This window comes from Felis catus, chromosome B1 (genome assembly GCF_018350175.1).
Source record: "Felis catus isolate Fca126 chromosome B1, F.catus_Fca126_mat1.0, whole genome shotgun sequence".
Taxonomy (NCBI): Eukaryota; Metazoa; Chordata; class Mammalia; order Carnivora; family Felidae; genus Felis; species Felis catus.
In genome coordinates this window covers 184,433,901-184,452,391 of record NC_058371.1, presented here as the reverse complement: position 1 = coordinate 184,452,391, position 18,491 = coordinate 184,433,901, and the positions used below count along the sequence as shown (strand labels likewise).

Here is an 18,491-nt window from a genome sequence, read left to right as displayed (position 1 = left end):
GTCCCAGACTGGTGCTTGGGATTAATGTATCATGAAAGAAATCAAGAATGTGGCCAGAGACCAATTAGAAAGTCAGTGGTGGTGGGGATAATAGCAGGGATTTCACACCCCAAGGACTTTCTATCTGCCCTGAGGCTCTTCTTCTCCCTCCCCCCACCAACTGACCAACAACTTTTACCTCTCACCCTTGTCCCTCTCAAGAGCTTGGCCCAGAGAGTGACTTTGCAGAAGGAAAGCTATGCAGTAGACTAGGAGCTTATGAGCTTGGAATGCTCATATGAGCTTGGAAATGCTAGACTGGGTTTGAATTCCGGATTTACCACTGATCATCTATGAGGTATTGGTCAAGTCACTTAACCTCTTTGAATCTCAGTTTCCCCAGCTGCAACTTGGGGACCGTGTTGACGTATCCAGAAGATGCAAGGATAAATGTGTTAGTGTTTGCAAAGCGCCTGACGGTAGATTCCACTGATACTTGTTACACTCAAGTTAATTCTGTCTCACTTTTTTTTTTTTTCAAATGAGTCACAGCTTATTTATTTATTTTTTGTTTATAAAGCAAATATTCAGTTTATTCATCTGGGTATGAATAAGAGGCAAAGTGCTTCACATCACAGATTTCACTTCCAACTCCTTGGAATGTTCATTTCTTTGGCTAAAAGGAGAGACTAGACACGAGAGGCAGGCAATGTTTGGCAACTGAAATAAGGATGGGAGGGCACAATGCTAACGTCATCCTCTCAGGGATGGGCATAAGGGGACTGTTAGTCACAAGCTATTTTCTAGAACTGTTAGCTGGAAACAAAGTCGCACCCCTCCTGGGGCTCAGTCATCCCTACCACACAGGGACAGCAGCACTTTCTGGTAGTTGCCCTTTGTGTCTTGCTGGTTGCAGTAGTACAGGGACTTGCCATACTTCTTGAAACAGGACCTGGTTTTCAACACCGTCCACTTCACTTCGAGAGACCATGATTCCAGTCAGGACTGTCTCGCGAGTTCCCTTGCCCTTCATGGAGTCGTACAGTCGGTCAGCAAAATAGAGGGGCTTGTTCTGAATACGCTGGACCAGATTCAGGAAAGCAGTTTCCAGGTTTCTCCTTTGACCTCCTTCTTGAGGCTCTCCAACGTGTCATAAGGCTGTAGCTCCTGTACCTGTCAAATACTTTCTGGAGAGGACACACTCTGCTCCGTCATGACACTGATCCACTCGGGCACATCAGTTCCTTTCCTCTTCACTCCAGCATCATAGCGATCCTGGGCATCTTGGTCAATCAGTTCATGGTCAATGACAGAGCCATCCTCTGCTCTTCTTCCTTTTGCAAGGGCAACCATCAGCTTGCGGAAGTCACCAGATGTGTCAGAAATGATGTCCTTCTCCAGATCAGTCTTGTAGGTTTCCTTGTAGACTTTGCTAATTTCTTGAAGCTCTCGGTTGGTCCTTGAGCAGATGATCTCAATAAAGGAGGCCTCCTCAGTCCCCAGCCCCTACGTGGAGGCTTTCAAGTCAGAAGCATCATACTGAGCAGGTGTTTTCAATAGGCCCCAAATCATGGTCTCCAGGTGGCCAGACAAGGCTGACTTCAGTGCAAATGCAAGTTCCTTTTTGGTCCTTCTCTGGTAGGTGAAGGTAGTATCCTATCTCTGTTAACTGCTGCAGCTGGTCAAAATGTTGACAATGGTGATCTCATCCACACCTTTGGTCCTGACGGCCATTTCAATGTTCAGAGCATCACAGCATCAAAATTGGTGTTCACTTTGACCAACTTGTATGCACTTGGGAGCGTGGAATGATCACCGTCAAAGCTGAGCTTGCAGCGAATTTCATGAACAGCATTTTGAAAGAAGCTGGGCCGGGCACCAAGACCTGTGAGTGTCTTCAGCTGTGGAGTCCATAGTTTATTTTTTGTCATCTTAATAGGAATGAAGGAGAAAGTGGCTTGTGTTAGGACTTTTTGAGGAAGCTTTCTAGTGGGTTCTTGGGCAAGAATTAATAATAATGGTGATGGGCAACATACATGGAGCATTCACTGTGTGCATGGACCTGTTCTAAGTTCTTTGCATGGACTACCTCATCTACTTACCCACCAGTCCCTGTGAGTTAGAGACTACCGTCATCCTTACCTTACAAACGAGAAGAGGTGCCCACCTCCTCTAGAGAGTGTGCTCTTTATTCCTGCTGGATTGTTCCTTTGTCCATTAAAGAATGGCTTTGGTCTTCTTGTGATTTTTTAAAAATAATTCATTCAGGTGGGGCGCCTGGGTGGCGCAGTCGGTTGAGCGTCCGACTTCAGCCAGGTCACGATCTCGCGGTCCGTGAGTTCGAGCCCCACGTTGGGCTCTGTGCTGACAGCTCAGAGCCTGGAGCCTGTTTCCGATTCTGTGTCTCCCTCTCTCTCTGCCCCTCCCCCGTTCATGCTCTGTCTCTCTGTCCCAAAAATAAATAAACGTTGAAAAAAAAAATTTTTTTTTTAAATAATTCATTCAGGTGAAATTCCTATCACATAAAATTAACCATTTTAAAGTGAACAATTCAGTGGTATTTAGTACCTGCCTCGATCTAGTTCCGGAACATTCCCACAACTTTGGGGAATATGTGACTTTTTGTTGCTGGCTTTTTTCACTTAGTATCATGTTTTCAAGGTTCATCCACATTGTGATATGTACCACTATCTTCTTATGACTGAATAACCCTCCACTGTATGTACACACCACAAATTGTTTACCCTTTCCTCCGCCAATGGAGATTTGGGCTGCTTCTACCTCTTGGTTATTGTAAGCGAATGCTTGACTGAAATAAGACCTCCTTCTGTTCTGCGATAGTCAATGAATGTGAAATTGTAAATAAAACCACTAAGGAAGGACTCCATATTTATAATGTATATGCCACACCAGATCTCCTGTGGAATTTAGAAGGAAATAGGATCCATGTTTCCTAAGTATTTTCTGTATGCTAGTGCATTCAGGCGCGCAACCTTTGCCTTCTCATTTAATCCTTGCGATAGCCTATGAAGTAGCTATTCTGATGCCCATTTTACAAATGTGAAAACTGAGGCAAAAAGAAATTAGGTCTCTTGCTCAAGGCAGATCTCTAAGAAATGTAAAAGCCAGGATTTTAGCCCAGCTCATCCGGCTTCAAAGTCCACACACTCTCTTTTAAAGAGTGGAAACAGGGGTGCCTGGGTGGTGCAGTCGGTTAAGCGTCCGACTTCAGCCAGGTCACGATCTCGCGGTCCGTGAGTTCGAGCCCCGCGTCGGGCTCTGGGCTGACGGCTCAGAGCCTGGAGCCTGTTTCCGATTCTGTGTCTCCCTCTCTCTCTGCCCCTCCCCCGTTCATGCTCTGTCTCTCTCTGTCCCAAAATAAATAAAAAACGTTAAAAAAAAAAAAAGAGTGGAAACAAAGTTTAATTCAATTGCAATGAAAAATAAAAACAAGTTAAAAATGACTCAATTAATATAAGCTGGAGCTTCGTTTGCCTCTGTATGTTTAGCCACTGGAACTGAAATATCACATGGGCCTTTAGTAAACTATAGCAGAACTCTATTTTATAGAATTTCAGCGCTTGTTGGAGAGTCACTTGACTCCTTTATCTAAAATCAAGGTCAAGGGGCGCCTGGGTGGCTCAGTCGGTTGGGTGTCCGACTTCGGCTCAGGTCATGATCTCGCACTCCGTGAGTTCGAGCCCCGCGTCGGGCTCTGTGCTGACAACTCGGAGCCTGGAGCCTGTTTCAGATTCTGTGTCTCCCTCTCTCTCTGACCCTCCCCCGTTCATGCTCTGTCTCTCTCTGTCCCAAAAAATAAATAAATGTTGAAAAAAAAAGGAATGCACGCTTAAGTGGTAAAACTCCTCCTATATAGTATAAGTATAAGTAGTATAAGTATAAGTAGTATATAAGTATATAAGTATATAAGTATATAAGTATAGTATAAGTAGTAGTAGTATTAATATTAGTTATCATTATCATATTCTCCTCATACTTTAAGCAAGAGAAAAAAGGCACAATTTACACACAATATCCACAAAAAAATAATATACCAAAGAAGAGATCTAACAAAAGATTTGCTAAACCTTTTGAATAAAAATTATAAACCTTCATTGAAAGGAAGATGATAATGAATAAATGATGTATACCATGTTCATGAATAGGGAGACTGACTTGCATAAATTTGTATTTTGAGTCTCCATTTCAAGTCTCCAAAATTTCAAGATCTCCAATCTGTAAATTACCTCCTTTAAAAATTCTTTTAGAAAAGCAAGGGAAGAAATGGGTCACTTAAGACAATTTTGAAGAAAAAATCTACAGAAAAGAAAATGTTATTAAGAAAACCATAACGAAGAGAAAATACATTTACAATACTCTACTGTATCAAAAAAAAATCCATGTATAAGTGGACTTGCACCATTCAAACCTGTGTTGTTTAAGAGTCAACTGTAATTATAGACATAAAGCAGCTTGACTATGAGATAAATAGACTTGACTCTCTTCCATGGTGTTAAAAATGTCCTGGGATATTGATCCTCTCAACTCTTGGGGTGGTCTGGGGAGGCCTGGGGTGGCCTGGAGCCGCTGAAGCCCTGGGAGGGACCACCAATGTGCAAACCAAAGATGACCTTTTTTTATGTATTCATGTTGTGAAAAGGTTATGAAGCACTGGAATAGACAAGCAGACTAGAAAGAGCTCAAATAGATCCTCATATACATGGAAATTTTATTATCTTCAAGAGTGCCATTACTAATCTATTGGGACAGAAAGGATTATTCAATAAGTGATACGTGTGTATATATACACACACTGGGTGGCTCAGTCAGCAGAGTGTGTGACTCATGATCTCTTGATCTCTGGGTTTTAAATTCAAGCCCAAGCTCCATGTCGAGTGTATAGATTACTTAAAAGCAAACAAACTGACAAAAACCATGACCATAGTCAAAAAATTAAGGAACCCTCTGGAAAAAAAATTTACAGCTTACATCACAAAGAGCTAATTTCACTAAGAAATATAAGCCTTCTTGCAAATCAATACGGTACCAATAATTTGATATGAACAAACAGATCACAGAAAAATTTATACAAGTGGTCTTTTAAAAATCTACACTTTTAAATGTCAACCTCACTAATAGCAATGGAAACGTAAATGGCAACATTTTCATTACTACACTGAGATCCTATTTTGTACCTATCAGGTTGGTAAAAATCCAGAAGTCTGATTTATGATATCACCTGTGGTCTAGAAAACAGACCCTCTTACAGGGCTGTGGAGAGCAAATTTTTACAACCCTATAGAAGGAATTTGGCAATAATCTGTCAAAAGTACAGTTGCATATACCCTTCGACTGTGCATTTCCATATCTAAGGATTTGTTCCCTAGACATATATACACACATGTGAATAATGATAAAAGAACAAGGTTACTCAGTGCAACATTGTTTGTATTCACAAAAGTTGGCAAACTACCAAATATTCATCAGGAACTGGTTAAATGTTAATTATAGTACATTCTTTCTATCGAATACTGGAGCTGTAAAGTGTAAACTCTTTAGTGCTGATACAGAATAATCTTCAAGGTATAGATAAAGGGTGAAAAAACCTTACAACCACCACATACAACAGTGTATACAGTATGTTGATATTGGGGTTCCAAGGTGAAAATGGTTATACTTTGTTTTTATGTGCATAAATAATTTTGGAAGGATGCCAAGGGAAACAGGGTGACTAAGAAAGCAAGAGGAGGCTTGTCACTATAGGCCCTTTGTACTTCTTGAATTTTAAGCTGTATGTATGTATTGTCTTTCAGGTAAAATATTAATATATTTATGTGGAATCTGAGAAACAAAACAGACGAACATATGGGAAAGGGGAAAAAAAAGAGAGGGAAGCAAACTATAAGAGGCTTTTAATGTTAGAGAACAAATTGAGGGTTGAAGGAGAGAGGCGGGGGGTGGGGGTGGGCTAAATGGTGGTGGGCCTTGAGGAGGGCACTTGTTGGGATGAGTACGGGGTATCATATGTAAGTGATGGATCACTAAATTCTACTCCTGAAACCACTGTTCCACTTCTAAGTTTTTTTGTTTTAAAAATTTTTTAATGTTTATTTATTTTTGAGACAGAGAGAGACAGAGCATGAGCAGGGGAGGGGCAGAGAGAGAGGGAGAAACAGAATTCAGGCTCCAGGCTCTGAGCTGTCAGTACAGAGACCAATGCCGGGCTCCAACCCACGGACCGTGAGATCCTGACCTGAGCCGAAGTCGGATGCTCAACCGACTGAACCACCCAGGCGTCCCACACTTATATGTTAACTAGAATTTAAATAAAAATTTGAAGAAAAAAATAATGAAATAATAATTATTATTACTATCCTAAAAAAAGATTAATATATTTAAAATTTACCAAATTAAGTACATTGAGATTCAAAAAATATTTTTTAAGTTGATTTATTTATTTTGAGAGAGAGAGAGAGAGAGCAGGGGAGGGGCAGAAAGAGAGGGAGAGAGAGAATCCCAAGCAGGCTCCTTGCTGTCAGCACGGGGCCTGACACAGGGCTCGATCCCAGGAACTGTGAGATCATGACCTGAGCTGAAATCAAGAGTTGGACACTCAACCGACTGAGTCTCCCAGGCACTCCAAAATTTAAAATTTTTATACAATTAAAGACATCATTAAAAAGGCGAAAAGATAAGTCATACACTGGAGGAATGAATATATTTTCAACACATGTAACTGCCTAAGGATTGGGATCCAGAGTTCCAAGTCAATAAGAAAAAGACAAACAATTCAATATGAAAATGGACACCTAACAAGGCCAAAACATCCACAGAAGAAGAAACAGGCCTGCTCAATTGAAGATTAACATTCACTTCTAACAATCAGAAAACTATACATTAAAATGAGCTACCATTTTACCGCTAGTAGGTTGGAAAATTCTACCAATCCCAAGTGTGGGTGAGAATATAAGATATGGGGAACTCTCATATCCCACTGGTGGCAGTTTAAGGGGGTATCACCACACCGGAGAACCGCACAGCAATCAACACAGAAAATACGCACACCCTTCGACACAGTAGTCGCACTTTTTGGTACTTTTCACAGAAAAGTTCTGGCAAATGTGCACGAAGAAACATGGACAGAAAATATCCATTGATGTACTGTTTGTACTAACAAAAATTAACAGGGAAATGAATAACTAATGGTATAATTACACAATAAAATATATTGCAATATTCCTATGTGTATCAACACGGATAAAGCTCAAACACATCAGGTGGGATGAAAAGCAAATTTTAGAAGGATATCATGTAAATAACATTTTAAAAATTCACAGTAATTCTATATAATGTTTGTGTTTATTTATATCTATAGTAAACATTAAAAATACACTGGAATTAAAAATACTAAATTCAAGTAATGGTTACCCCTGAGTATAGAGGAGGGATGCTTGTAGGTCATATTCTGGCTCTTAATTTAGGCTCAGGTCATGATCTCACAGTTCATGGGTTCTAGCCCTGCATTGGGCTCTGTGCTGACAGTGCAGAGCCTGCTTGGGATTCTGTCTGTCTCCCTTTCTCTCTACTCCTCCCCTATTCACGTGCTCTTTCCCTCTCTCTCTTTTTATTTAAAAAATATTTTTTTAATGTTTATTTATTTTTGAGAGACAGAGACAGAGAATGAGCAGGTGAGGGGCAGCGAGAGAGTGAGACACAGAATTTGAAGCAGGCTCCAGGCTCTGAGCTGTCAGCACAGAGCTCCACATGGGGCTCGAACCCACGAACTGTGAGATCATGACCTGAGCCAAAGTTGGACGCTTAACCGACAGAGCCACCCAGGAGCCCTGCTCTCTCTCTCTCTTTCAAAATAAATAAACTTAAAAAAATCACTGAAAGAAAAAAGAAAAAGGTAACATTTTACAAAACTCGTTGGTAGGTATACTAGTATTATTTCCTATACTTTTATAATGTTTGAAATAATTCATTAACATAAACAAGAATGCAGTAGGGATTTCGTGGTGAGTATGAAAGAACACAGATTTTTTTTCTGGTCAGTGTTTTATTTCCCAGCACTACTGTTTGTAAGCACTGGGACCCTGGGCAAGTCCCATTATCTCTTTAAACTTCGTTTCACCCAGCTGCAAAATGGGGGATAATAATAATAATTTTATAATTATAATAGTTATAAGGGATAATTATGATAGCTGTAAGGGATAATTACAATAGCTATTAGATTAAGATGAAGATTGAACAAAGGGATAAATACGTGATCCTTGTACATAGTAAGTGCTTAGTTAAGTGTTAACTCACATTATCGCCATCTCCATTTGACTAGGGCAAGGGCATTCTTGAATAACCGACTCTCTTTTGAAAATGAAATTTTGTAGGGGTGCCTGGGTGGCTCGGTTGGGTAAACATCCAACTCCTGATTTCCACACAGGTCATGATCTCACGGTTATGGGATCCATGATGATCATGGAGCCTGCTTAAGATCCTCTCTCTCCCTCTGCCCCCTCCCCCAATTGTGCTCTCTCTCTCTCTCTTTCTAAAATTAAAAAAAAATGTTAAAAAAAGAAAATGAGATTGTGTGCATTAGATTCCCAGAACATATACATTTTTGAACTGCAGATTTGTGTCCTTTGACCCACATCCCAAATTCCTCCACCTGCAAGTACCTGGTAATCACTATTCTCCTCTTTGTTTCTAGAAGTTGTCTTTTTTTTTTTAAGTTTATTTATTTATTTTGAGGGGGCGTGGGGGGGGGCAGAGAGAGCGAATCCCAAGCAGGCTCTGAACTCTCAGCGCAGAGCCCAATGTGGGGCTCAAACTCACGAACTGTAAGATCATGACCTGAGTTGAAACCAAGAGTTGGATGCTTAACCAACTGAGCCACCCAGGTGCCCCGGAGTTCAGGCTTTTTAGATTCTACATATAAGTGATATCACACACTATTTGTTTTTGTCTATCTGATGTATCTCACTCAGCATAATGCCTGCAAGGTCTATCCATACTGATGCAAATGGCTGTATGTCCTTCTTTCTCATGGCTGAATAATATTCCATTATGAATGTATACACACACACACACACACACACACACACACACACAATGTCTTCATCCATCCCATTGAGGGACAACTTACATTGTTTCTATATCTTGGCTATTGTGAATAATGCTGCAATAAACGTGGGAGTTCAGACATCTTTTCTATATCCTATTTCCACTTCCTTTGGATATATACCCAGAAGTGAGATTGCTGGATCATATGGTAGGTCTGTTTTTAATTTTAAACTATACTGTATTGTTAATTTTCAGTAATACTGTATTACATACCTGGAAGTGACTAAGAGACTAGATCTTACTTGTTCTCACCACAGAAAAGAAACGATAATTATGTGATATGATGGAAGTGTTAGCTAACGCCGTGGTAGCTATCACATAGCAACGTAGAAGTGTATCAAATCAACACGTTGTATACTTTAAGCTTCACAATGTTACATGTCAATTATAACTCAGTTTTAAAAAAGCGAGATTTTAGTCTCATATCTGGATGACACGTAACTGAAAGTAAGGGTATAAGCTTGGAACAGTTTCTTTTTTAAAGTCTGGTTTTAACAAGAAGCTGGGTTTCGACAAGAGCTGCTAATTAAGTCTGCAAGGAGGACACAGTGCTGATTAATCCCGCGGTACCTGTTGATGGCAGATCCCCGGAAATAGCAAAGGGTTGTCAAATTCTCCCAGCACTGGGGGTTTGCAGTTACACACCGGGCTCTTTTGGGCTTGTTTTCATGTAATCTGCCAGAATACTCAAAGTGGTATTCACTGCAGGCTTCTTGGTACAATGATATACCTGACCGGTCCTTCTGTAATTACTTACCGTGGTCCTTCTATATATCAGCATTGTGCAGGGCTGGGGCGACCCAGAAGCGTCCCTGGGTCCCTTCAACAATCCCCCTGGGGAGACAAAGGCAAATGTCAAAGAACAAAGACCCGAACGAAAGGACAAAAGTATGCAATTAATTGCTTTGTTGAGTGGTAAAGACAACAAACCTAGGAATTCATGGGAGGGAGCAGTTAACAAAGGCTGCAAGAAAGCTTCTCTAGCTTTGGCAGCAGACAAGTAGAAGTTCAAAGTAATGCCCCACCCTCCTCCACAGGAAGCATTGGCTTCTCTGCCCACATGGCTTACCCATGTGACTTGCTTTAGCCAATGGGAAGTTAGGAGAAATGATGTGAATGAAGGCCTTAAATATGCTGGCACAGTTGGATTTTTGAGCCTTTTGCCATGAGATTGACAAGTTGAGCATGCCCGGACGTGCCCCAGAGCCTGCAAACAGGTCCAGCTGAGTCCAGCTTAGATCAGCTGAACCACAGCCAACCTACAGGTGCCTGAGCGAGAAATAAATGCTTCTGGCTATGTGCCACTGAGATTTTATAGTGGCTTGTGACTCAGTATGACTGCAACAGTAGTTTGTTCATCTGTAAAGTGGGGAAAATATGTATTTACTTTCAGAGGTATTGTGAGAATTGAGTGCCATATAAACCAAATGTCTCAGATTTCAACACCCTGAGAATCCCGCCGAGCTGACATTAATATTGACACCTGATTTACAATAGCTCCTCTGCTCATGAAGAAATTCCCCTCTTGGAAAACAGGCTATAAATAGTCCTGATGTTTCCCAGTGTTGGGTGTTCCCCTCCACCCACCAGCCCCCGGTCCCCATACGTCTGATCAGCTGGCCATTTGGTGGGGCTGCAATAGAGATTCACTCACAAACAGCAGAGGGCTTGAACATCGTGATGCCGGGCAGCCTGACTCCCTCGCTTAACAAATATCTATGTCGGTGGTACCCTGGGCTAGATTCATGACTTGGGGTAATTGCTTGGAAGAGGGAAATGCGGATAGAAGATATGCTCTCCCTCATTTATAATCAGTTGGTGAACTCCACAGCCTGGTCAGAATTTAGTGAAACAGCTCTTTCAAATGTGGAAATGCTTCCAGAATGGCAGGGTTCAGGAGACACCCTCTGACAGGTACCACAGTAAACCCAGTTCAGCTCTCCCGCACAACCCTTGGGGCCCGTTGCTGAGTCTGAGTCCCTAGGGTCAATTTCCTCCCTGCCCTCTGTAAGACTTTGCCAATCCGTGGCCCTCAAGTCTGTCAGGCTTGTCTGAACCTCAACCACGAACAGCAATCAAGATACACTCCCAGGAGACATTCTGGCCTCCATGCAAATCCGAGCGTGCAGTTTCTTGAGAGGTGGGGGTACCCTTCGTCTGCTCTCGATGGATAGATCAGGTCCTGCGAGGATCCCTGCTTACAGATATAATGGACAGAAAGTACCAAGTAAATGGTCAGTAGCCAAGAAGTGTTCATTCTCTTCCACTTCCTGGAGGACTAGAAACGTGAGCTGGTTTGTCGAATAGTTGGAAGAAAAAAAGAAGGGGGACCGAAGTCTCGGTGCCCGGGAGGAGTAAAAAAGTCCAGTCCTCAAATATCAGACCTTGGAGTCAGCTCCAAGATGACAGAATGAGACCAGTGAACTGAGCCCAGGTGGTCTCTGATTGCTCAGGGTCATTAGCAAGTAATACTCACCAGGTGTGCCTGCTCTGGGTGATTGCAGACCTGTGGGTCCCAGACACCCTTTTGGCGGTGAGATTATTATAAGGCCTCCCAGAAATACTATAAATATTTCCTAAAGTCCTAATGAGCACTATTTTTCTTACACTTGTGACTCTTCTTCAAATGTGAACATTATTTATTTAAAATGGTTACTAATCCCCTATTAGCTTTATTTTTTAATTTTTTTTTTCACTAAGACTTTCGTTTTTTAGAGCAGTTTGAGATTCACAGTAAAATTCAAGCAAAGATACAGAGATTTCCCATTTACCCCTTGCCCCCACACTGAGTAGACTTTCCCATCAACACCAGAGTGGTATATTTGCTACATTTGAAGAACCTGTATTGACATGTCATTATCACTCTAAGACCATAGTTTACATTATGGCTTACTCATGGTGCCGTATGGTCTGTGGGTTGGGACAAATGTGTAAAGACACGTATCCATCATTATGGTATCATAAAGAGTATTTTCGCTGCCCTAAAAATCTTCCATGATCCACTATTCATCTCTGTCCTTTTCCATCACACACTCTGGCAACCACTGAACTTTTTACGGTCTCCATAGCTTTGTCTTTTCCAGACTGTCATATAGCTGCAATCATATAGTATGTGACCTTTTCAGATTGGTTTCTTTCAGTAACATGCATTTAATTTTCTTCCATGTTTTCTCATGGCTTGACAGTGCATTTCTTTTTCGCTCTGAATAATATTCCACTGTCTGGAAGTACTACAGCTTATTATTTATCTATTCACCTACTGAAGGGCATCTTGCGTCCATATTTTGGTAATTACTAATAAAGCTGCCGTAAACATCCACGTGCACGTTTTTTTGTGTAGACGGAAGTTCTCAACTCATTTGGTAAATACCAAGGAGTGCAATTGCTGGAGCGTATGTTAAGAGTACGTTCAGTTTTGTGAGAAACCACCAAAATGTCTTCCAACATGGCGGTCCCGTTTTGCGTTCCCATCGGCAACGAACGAGAGTTCCTGTTGCTCCTCACCTTTGCCAGTGTTTAGTGTGGTCGGTGTTCCCGGTTGGGGCCTGTCTAATAGGTATAAGCTTTCTATTGCTTTCTTTTATTTTGGAGTCAGTGTGGGACCCTTATATACAATCAGTTTGGGAACCACCCAACAGTCCCCTGGGTTTGTCCCGACCAACCTCGCCTGTGGTCTTGCCCAAACAACTCTGTTCTTCCTGTCCAGAGCTGTGAGCCACTCCAGATACAATCTCTTTTTCATGCCACGTGGAGGGAAGCAGTAGGTGGGCTTCTCAAACCAGCACTCACCTGAGGCATGCGGGCACGCCAGGTGCAGACAGGAGGCCTGGTGCGGGTCCCATGACAACATGTCCTGCTGCAGGAAGCCAAGGTCAGAGAAGGAAAGGGACAAGGGTGCTTGAGAGTGACAATCAATTAAAAACTCATTAGGCAGGGAGTTGGAGGCGTATGTGGGGGTAAGCTGTGTCCAGCCATCAGAGCTTCATACAATAACACCCTTCCTACTCCATGACCTCTCAGCAAGTTCTGCCTGGCTGAGCAGCCTGGGTACAGGAAGTGACATGAAATATGAACCAGGCCAGTTCTCAGTGATCGATCCAGCACATATTCTTCATGGACTGAATTAAAACTAGAAAATAAGAGCTCTTCTTACTAGGTATCAGCCAGCCTTCATTCTGACTCCCTGGTGTCCGTAGGTCGACTTACTAGGAGGATGACCCTTGGTGTTTCTAGTGCTTTAGACTTGCCCTGTAAAGAATCATCCTAGTCTCTGGGGCACCTGGGTGGCTCAGTCGGTTAAGCATCCGACTTCAGCTCAGGTCATGATCTCGCGGTTCATGACTTCAACCCCCTGTCGGGCTCTGTGCTGACAGCTCAGAGCCTGGAACCTGCTTCGGATTCTGTGTCTCCCTCTCTCTCTGCCCCTCCCCTCCTCACGCTCTGTCTCTCTCAAAAACGAATAAACATTTAAAAAAAAATTAAAAAAAAAAACAATTACCTGTCTCTCTAAGTGACATGTTGAAGCAGTTTGTCACTCTGTGAGCACCAGGAACCATCAGATACCCACGTTCAGCTTCTTGACCTATTGAGAGACCAACTGACATTTGGGTAGCCATGTTCTCTGGCTTTCTCTTTGCAAAGTTTCCAGAAGACAAGCCCATGCCCGCTGAAAGCTGACATTTTCTGAGCTCACTCACTGCTGAGTTCCTTGGTCATGCTAACAAAGTGGGGCATCAGAGCTCCTCCGTCAACAGGAGCTCTCTGCTCCACTCTCTCCCCCACTGTGCACGTCCTCTCCTCCAGACCCTTGTTCAGGCAGTTGTCCCCATCAGATATACTTCTCTAATCTGCCTGGCCAAAATCCTGCCCAGCTGGCAGGACTCAGTCCCCACCTCTGTGACTATCCCTCACTTCCTAACTACCACTGTTGCTCTCCATCATAGAATGCCTTGAACATCTTGCGTTTTCTTGGTAATGGGTTGTAAGGGTATGTACATTACACTCAGATGTGCATTGGAAATATATTTTCTTTAGTTTGTCTATAATCTAGACTTACTTTTGAGTGTGCATCCCATGGGTATTGGTGGGGATGGGTGGGAAGTGGAGTGAGGGAACTATTTAGTCCAAAGTAATAAACTAATACAGTGTCTTTGGATGATGTTCAGATTCATTATGTAAAATGTCTCCTCTTCCAGATTCACCCCCCACACTCACCCCCAAAATTCCCTCGTAAGATGGTGTAATGGTGGGACATGCAGGATCCTTGTGGTACGGGTATAAAGTCTTCAGACTGTCTAGTCATTGAGCCAGCCTCTGAAGCAAATATCTGCTGTCAGCAAACTTGTGGTCCCTTCCCTTGGCCTGGGCAGTGCTTCAGGGACATCCTCTCCAACAACCACTCACCAATGAACTCCACTCTTGCTTTCATTGATGTTTAAAGATTCCCATAGCTGCAGCCCCTGCTAGAGAAGGCAGCCAGCACCCTCAGCTTCCTTCCACATTTCTCCCTCAGGGCACACACGTGTTTCTGGACACCTTCAAACCACACGGAAAGCTGGGAAGATTCAGGGAATCCTCAGGCTCTTCCTCTTGGCTACGGCAAACAGAGACACTGGTCGAACCTCACGTATGGGTGGAGGGTCTGCAAGACTGGCATCTTCCAATGGAAGGAAGATAGAAGTCCCTGTGCCCCAGGGCTTCCCTGTGTCTAAGCTTGAGAGTCAGTCCTTGTGAAGACTAGGAATGTGTAGGGGCGGGAGCACAGAGGATATTGAGAGGATGTGAGAAGGGACAACCATGGCATCTGGTTTCCTCTTTCAAATTCTGCTCCTCTCTTCTGTCCCCCACCATCCTTTGGCTGGAAAGAGTGAATTTTTCTCTTCCCTCCTTATACTCTTTCAACCATTGTATCTAGCTGTCACAAGCAGAAGGAAAATTGTCTCTCCACCATTGATAGAAAAATCTTTGAGCTAGGGGGCCTGGGTGGCTCAGTTGGCTAAGTGCCCAACTTTTGATTTCGGCTCAGGTCATGATCTCATGGTTCCTGAGTTCAAACCCTGAGTCAGGCTCTGCACTGACAGTGTGGAGCCTGCTTGGGATTCTCTGTCCCTTCCTCTCTCTCTCTCTCTGTTTCTGTCTCTGAAAAATAAATAAATAAATAAATAACCATTAAAAAAAATCTTTGGGCTAGACCTCCAAATCTATCCTTTGATATAACTAAAGAAATGTAGGAAACCCACTCTTTCCCCACCAGGCTTAATTGGCAAGCCCATCATTTGTTAATGAAGTCAAGTATCTCTTTTCTTCCACTCTCTGGTTATAAGCTTTGGGACTGTCTCTGAGGGAGAGAGCTTCAAAGGAACATGAGTTGTAGGGGAAATTAAAATACATTGGTTTAATATTTGCAAATATGATCCCAATTTCATTTTGTTTAATGCTTGTGCTTTCATTTAACTTTTTATGGTTGTCAGTCCTCTTTCCTGAGTAAGTAAAATGCTTGTTTTACCCACCACGAAGATTCACACACTGTTATATACACAGCTAATTCACACAGGAAAATTAAAAATAAAATTTTACAGCTTCACTGAAGTGTAATTGACATACAACATACTGCATATATTTAAAGAATACGGGGCACCTGGGTGGCTCAGTTGGTTAAGCGTCCGACTTCGGCTCAGGTCACGATCTCACTGTCCATGGGTTCAAGCCCTGCGTTGGGCTCTGTGCTGACTGCTCAGAGCCTGAAGCCTGTTTCGGATTCTGTGTCTCCCTCTCTCTCCCCCATTCATGCTCTGTCTCTCTCTGTCTCAAAAATAAATAAACGTTAAAAAGAAAAATTTAAAGAATGCAACTTGATGGGTTTTGACATATGTAAACACCCATGAAACCATCCTCGAAATCTAGGTAATCAATATATCTATCCCTCCCAGAAGTTTCAAATGCATCCCCTGTCCCACATTTCACCCCAACCCTTGCATGCCCTAGGCAATCACTCGTCAGCTTTCTGTCACTATAAACGAGTTGACATTTTCTAGAATTTCATGTAAATGGAATAATTTGGTATATACTCTTTTTTGTCGGACTTCTCTCACTCAGAATAATTACTTTGATATTCATCCATGCTTTTTGTGTATCCATAGTTCATTCCCTTTTATTACTGGATAGGAATGCACTGTATGGATATATCATCATTTATTTATCCCTTCTCTCGTTCATGGACATTTGAGATGTTTCCAGTTTAGGGCTATTACGAAGAAAGATGCTATGAATACTATGTACAGTATTCATAGCATCTTGGGTAAATACCTAGGAGTGGAATGGCTGGCTTGTATAATATATATATATGTAATATATATATATCCCATTAAATATTTAGGACATACCTATACTAAAAATTATTTATTGGAGCGCCTGGGTGGCTCAGTGGGTTAAGCGTCCAACTTCGGCTCAAGTCAAGATCTCATGGTCCGTGGGTTCAAGCCCTGCATCGGGCTCTGTGCTAACAACTCAGAGCCTGGAGCCTACTTCAGATTCTGTGTCTCCCTCTCTTTCTGCCCCTCCCCCACTCATGCTCTGTCTCTCTTCATCTCTCAAAAATGAATAAACGCTAAAAAAAAATTTTTTTAATTATTTATTATTTATGTGAGGTTAAAATTTAACTTCCTTTATCTGACAACACTAAATTAATTAATTAACACTTAATTAACTCTATTAACTTTTTAAGAAACTGCCAAACTTTTTTCTGAAGTGGTGGTCACATTTTACATTCCCATGAGCAGTAAATGAGAGTTCTAGTTTCTTCATCTCCTCATCAACACTTAGTATGATCAATCTTTCTTTTTTTCCAAAAAAAATTATTTATTTATTTTTGACAGAGAGAGGAAGAGAGCACAAGTTGGGGAGAAGTCCAGAGAGAGAGACAGAGAATCCCAAGTGGGCTCTGTGCTGTCTGTGCAGGGCCCTATGTAGGGCTTGATCTCACAAACCATGAGATCATGACCTGAGCAGAAATCAAGAGTTGGATGCTCAACTGACTGAGCCACTCAGGTGCCCCAATATGATCAATCTTTTAATTTTAGCCATGCTAGTAAGTATGCAGTGGTATCTCAATGTGATTTTAATTTACATTTCCATAATGACTGCAGATATTGACTATATTTTTAACGTGCTTATTTGGCATCCCTATAGCTAACTTGATGAAAAGTCTGTTTAGTTCAGATTGTACCCCCTACTCTTTTTTTGTATTGGATTTTTGAAGTCTTGTTATTAGGTTGTAAGAGTTCTTTATGTATGCTGTATACAAATCCTTTGTCATATACATTTTTTTGCAGATATATTGTCCCACTTTGTGGCTTGTTTTTTTCATTTGTGTTAACAGTATCTTTTGAAGAGTAAGAATTTTTCATTTTGATCAAATTCAGTTTATTGATATTTTTCTTTAGTTCATGTTTTTGTGTCCTTTATACAAATTTTTGCTAATTCAAGATTGCTCATATTTTCTTTCAGAAGCTTAATAGTTTTAGCCTGTAGATTTAGATCTGTGATAAACTTTGAGTTAATTTTTATCTATAGTGTAAGGTAAGGTGCAGTTTCAATTTTTTGCTTATGACTTTCAAGCTGTTGTTTTTAAGAAAAGACTATTCTTTCTCCAAGGCAGTTAAATGTCTTGGCAAATTTGTTGAAAATCAATTGACCATATATATGTGAGAATTTCTGGATTCTCTGTTCTGTCCCATTTATCCAGCAATGTCATGCTCTTAGTTTTCAGAATACAGATCTTTTAAATCTTTGTTAAATTTATCCCCAGATATTTTATATTATCTGGTGCAATTATAGTTTTTTAAAGAATTTTTCACATTTCAATTATTCATTGGTAATACATCCAAATATAATTTGGTTTTGTATGTTGACTTTGAGTCCTGCAGGCTTACTAAGGTCATTTAGTTATTACAGTATCTTTTTTTGCGTATCTCTCAGAATTTTACAAAAGACTTACATGACAATACTGAATAGAACTGTGAAAGCTGACATCTTTGTGTTGTTTCCAGTCAGGGGGAACCATTTAGTCTTTCACCATTAACTGCAATGTAGCTGTAGCTTTTGCTGCATAGGCCCTTTATGCAATTGAGAAATTTCCCTTCTCTTCCAAATTTACTGTCTGTTTTTATCATAAAGGAATATTGGATTTTGCCAAATGTCTTTTCTGTATCTATTGAGATGATCCTTTTTTACATTTTTTAGCCTTTTAATATGGTCAGTTACATTGATTTGTTTCAAATGTTAAATCAACCTTGAATTCCTGGGATAAACTACATTTGGCCATGATGTACTATGCTTTTTAATATCCTTTTTGCTAGTTTCAATTTGCTAATATTTGATTAGAGGTTTTTGTA

The 18,491-nt window shown here is 41.3% G+C and overlaps 1 long non-coding RNA gene and 1 pseudogene across 1 annotated transcript; one reads left to right on the top strand and one right to left on the bottom strand.

Moving 5' to 3' along the window:
* Positions 1–592: 592 nt before the first annotated feature.
* Positions 593–13,101, bottom strand: LOC105259823 (annotated as a pseudogene).
* On the top strand, positions 1,905–2,866 carry LOC123385096. Its single transcript, XR_006597167.1, has 2 exons — positions 1,905–2,247; positions 2,486–2,866. It is a non-coding gene; the product is annotated as an uncharacterized LOC123385096 (long non-coding RNA).
* Positions 13,102–18,491: the final 5,390 nt, after the last annotated feature.